This window comes from Capricornis sumatraensis, chromosome X (assembly GCF_032405125.1).
Source record: "Capricornis sumatraensis isolate serow.1 chromosome X, serow.2, whole genome shotgun sequence".
Lineage (NCBI taxonomy): Eukaryota > Metazoa > Chordata > Mammalia > Artiodactyla > Bovidae > Capricornis > Capricornis sumatraensis.
The window spans coordinates 45320411-45325473 of NC_091092.1; positions in this window are offsets into that span (position 1 = coordinate 45320411).

Below are 5063 nucleotides of genomic sequence, written 5' to 3' on the forward strand. Positions count from 1 at the left end.
TTTGAGGAAGTAAACAGTTGTGTTGTAAAGGTCATATGGCAGGGAATAGCAGGCAGCCTCTAGGAGCAGATGGCTTCAGTTCTACAACCATGAGGGATGGAATTCTCCAATAACCAGTGTGCTTGGAAAAGAACCCCAAGCTTCAAATGAGACTACAGCATCAGTCTATGCCTTGCGATAGCCTAGTGAGACCCTAAGTACAGAACCCAGCTATGCCATGCCTAGACCCCTGACCTATGAAATCTGTGAGATAATACATGAGTATTTTTTTAAGCCACTAAGTTTGCAGCGATAGAAAATGAATATGGTAACTGCATTATTTCTCACTCTTTTCCAGATTATGTGTCTACTATGGTAAGGAGCATTCTGTATGTGCAAGTAGGCAGAATCACAGGGTCCACAGCATTATTCAGACTTGTGCTGGGGCAATGGTATTCACTTTATGGAGTAGTTCTGTAGCTATAGAGTAAAATGAATGAAGTGTCAAAAATCAGTGTCCTCACTGAAGTAATATCTGGAGGAAATTAGTAATGTCTGGCCTACAACTTCTTTGCTGTAAATCAGGGACTTAGAATGTCTCAGGACTGTGCTACAACTATACTCCATTTTGGGCTTCCCTGACAGCTCAGTTGGTAAACAATCCACCTGCAATGCAGGAGATCTCGGTCTGATTCCTAGGTCTGGAAGATCCCCTGGAGAAGATCTAGGCTCCCCATTCCAGTATTCTTGGGTTTCCCTTGTGGCTCAGCTGGTAAAGAATCCTCCTGCAATGCCGGAGATCTGGGTTTGATCCCTGGGTTGGGAAGCTCCCCTGGAGAAGGGAAAGGCTACCCACTCCAGTATTCTGGCCTGGAAAATTCCATGCTGTATAGTCTATGGGGTCACAAAGAGTCGAACATAATTGAGTGATTTTCACTTTAACTCCACTTCATTTTATGCACCAGCTCCCTGTTCATTTAAAAAACCAATTTACAAACATGATTCCAACTTTCAAGTATTCATTACTGTTTGACATTGTGGCTGTCCCCTCACATTGTCACCATTTCCCCCATTAATCTTGGTCTCATCTCTACTTCCTTTCTGGTTGTCCTAGAGATGAGCATTTTCCTTTCATGTATGTATCTGTGAAAGTAAGTGAAAAGTGTTAGTTGCTCAGTCGTGTCTGACCCTTTGTGACCTCACGGACTGTAGCCTGCCAGGTTCCTCTGTCCATGGGATTCTCCAGGCAAGAACACTCGAGTGGGTTGCCACTCCCTTTATCTGTTATTTAAAATTTAATCTTGTGCCTGGGCCATCTTAGCACTTCCTCTCTTGGAGTAGTAATACTTATCTTTCTGCCAAGGAAATATTTGTATATAATGTACTCTAATAAAATGTTTTAGGCTGTCAGGCTTAGTTTTGCAGTTATTCACTCTAAAGAAAATTAGTGAACTTCCATTTTCTCAAATTTCAATCTTCCTCGATTTTTCCCTGGACTGTGGTTTTTGTGATTGCCATCTCATATATTTTCTATGTAGAAAAGATTGCTGTGGTGTGGAGTCAGGTGGTTCTAGATAAGACCATCTGGCCAAACCAGTCTCCTTGCTAAAGAAAACCCATAGTAGTAAACTCTGGGTGTGTTTGCAAGATTGTCTTTTGATTTGTGCTCCAAAGACAGAAGATAATCCTATTCTGATATGATAAGGCTTTAAGTAGTATGCTACCATAGAAAAGTTGTGCTGTTTTTATATGTTTCCAGTTCATGTAATTCTTTTAAAAACATTTTTATTTTTAAAACTTAAGGGACGTGGGGAACTATATTCAATATCCTGTGATAAACCATGATGGAAAAAATATGAAAAAGAATGTAAATATATGTATAACTGAATCACTTTGCTGGATAGTAGAAATTAACACAACATTGTAAATCAACTGTACTTCAATAAAATAGATTTTAAAAATACTTAGGGGAAAACTCAAGTGCAGCAAGATCAATGGTTGCTCAAGGGCAACCTTTTTTTTTTTTTTAAAGCTTCAAGACTAGTAAGGAAATGTGTCAGAATACAGTCACTGGGTTGCTAAGGAGTACAGAACAACATAAGACATCTATGCATTGAAGGGGAGATTGTCATCCAGAAAGACAATGAGATTCATCCCATTAATGGAAATATGTAATTAACAAGCTGCTGGATGTCAGTCTGTAGTGAGAACCATGGCTTGGGCTCTTGCCTCCTATAGAGTGGCAGTCTTGTCACTGCCTTCTGGCCCCCAGTGGGGGTGGTACAGATACAAGTACAAAGAGGAAATCAGCCTCCTACCTTTGTAGAGTATAGCTGTTAATTCTGCTACTGCCTAGTCTGCATATAAGATGAATAATTTCTCTAGCACTTGAATAGCTTTGTACAGTTTATATATCATTTCACATGTATTATCTAATTTTGATTTTTATTCTCAAAACAATCCTGGAAAGTCAATATAATATGCAGGGCAGGTATTATTATCCCATTTTTATCAGTAAGGAAACTGAGATTCAGAGAAATGTTAGTAGCTTGCATAAGGTCACATGATCAAACTGGAGGGAAAATGGACTTTAAAGGGTCTTAATGAAGAATCCCAGTAATATGTGTATACACAGACATTTACATACTTGTGTTCACATACACACACACAAACACACACCTTTATTGCCTTTTGTTTGGCAACCTAAACATATTTCCTTTGGGGCAAGATAAGTACTGACCTTTGGAGAAGGAAATGGCAACCCACTCCAGTATTCTTGCCTGGGAAATCTCAAGGACAAAGGAGCCTCTCAGGCTGCAGTCCATGGGGTGGCAAAGAATAGGACACGACTAAGCAACTAACACACAGACAAGTACTGATGATGACTGGGCTAGCTACACTCCTGGAAAAGTGTTGCCTGTGATCCAGGGAAAGATCTTGCCCTCTTTTCTCTGCCATGTGGTGGTTCTAGCATTAGGAACAGTCTAGTGGCTTAGATGGTAAAGAATCTGCCTGCAATGTAGGAGATGATACGAGTTCGATCCCTGGGTTGGGAAGATCCCCTGGAGAAGGAAATGACAGCCCACTCCAGTATTCTTGCCTGGAGAATCCCATGGACAGAAGAGCCTGGTGGGCTACAGTCCATACGATTGCAAGGAGTCAGACATGACTGAGCAACAAACACTTCCACACTTTTCAGTGGCCTGACATCATAAGAACTTGCTTTTTCTGCTTTGGAGAGCACAGTGTAAGGATGGAATAGAGTAGAATTTGACCATGGATACCTATCCTTCTTTCCCTAGCCCCAAATGTTCAGGCTGACTATGGCCTCAGGTCCAGATTAGAGCTTCCCTATTTAGTTGACTGTTATTGTGGAGCAATTCACTATCCTGAGACTCTAGATATAAGAAAAAATATAGCAAAATGCATCACTCCATTCTTCCATCCTTCTCAACCATACAGCCATCTAGTATTTAACCATTCCACTGTCTTCCAAACTCTGAACTCAAAGCTGAGAATATAACTTGAAATAAGAGAGATTAGTCCTTCAAGGAGCTTACAGTTGAGAAGTTTTCTCTAAATGAGAAAGAAGAGTGACAAATAATGAGTTTGTGAATAGTCTTCAGCCCATTTCCTATTTTCATTAAAGATTCATGTAAAAATCTGTATTTTACTCTATAATATATGTGTGTACTTTTACAACCACTTCCTCTCCATCACTACCTAACAAAATTGCTGGTCCAGAGGGTGTTCCATGTTTATCCTATGGTTTCAAGTCACACTCAGTGGCTTGAGAGGTGTACACGTCATATTTTAAGTAGTGTGGTAACTGAAGTCCAAGGTCACTTCTTGCTGTAACCTTGTCTGGAATTTGTCTGAATAAAGTCCCAGGTCCTGATCACTATCCTCTGCTGTCAGTATCTTCAATAAATCTCAATTTCCCACCTCCATCCTGCTTATTCTTCAGAAATGGCAAACACAATAGTTTTTTCTTTATTATAAATTAAAATATTAACTCAGTTGAGCACCTGCTAAGTGCAGGCACTATGCTCAGAGTTGCATAGATAAATCTCATTTAATCTTAAAATCTAGCTCATAGATTTAAACATTTTGTATTGATATATTTATTTAAATATAAAAAAGTTTTATTGACTTATAATTAGCATACAATATTACCTTAATTTCAGGTTTATAACATAGTGATTCAATATTTTTACATTTTGAAATGATCACAGCAGACCAGTTACCATTTGTCAGTATACGAAGTTTGTCAGCAGACAGTATCATTGACGATATTCTTTATGTGTACATTACATCCCCGTGAGTTATTTATCATACAGCTGGAAGTTTGTACCTTTAATCCCCTTCACCTATTTCACCTACCACCCCCCACTCCGCTCCCCTCTGTCAACCACCAGTTTGTTCTCTATATCTATGAGTCTGTTTCTGTTTTGTTCGTTCATTTGTTTTGTTTTTTTGAGTCCTCATATAAATGAAATTATGCAGTAATTGTTTTTCTCTGTTTGACTTATTTCAGTTACCCTAATAAGCTCCAGGTCTATCCATGTTGCTGCAAATCACAAGATTTCATTCTTTTTTTATGGCTTAGTAATATGCATACTGTAATTTCATTGATACTCTTTGCATTTCATTATGTTGATTTTTCTTTTTTCTCTTTATTCAGCTCAAAAATATACCCCTGTTTTATTCATGCACAGGAGATGGAACATTGAATAGAGAGCACTATAACAAATCCTTGTGACTATTCAGATATCACTCTAAAATATGTATCATTTTGGTAAATCACAAGCTATTGCAATAGTCCATAGTGCAGTAATGAATATCATGCTAACACCACTAGAATAGACATAACTGAGAACGATGCTTGTTAAGCTCATAATGATTCCGTTCTCAAAGGACTTGCAGTTCATCTCCTTGATACTGCTTGATTGCCTACCACATCCTGCAGGTTTGGGGAACCTCCTCTTTGGTCTCAGGTAATACGTGATATTCATAAACTGTGATGCAGCCCCTCATCATGCCAAATGAGAATGCCCACACAGTCAGCTAGCTGACTAATCTCA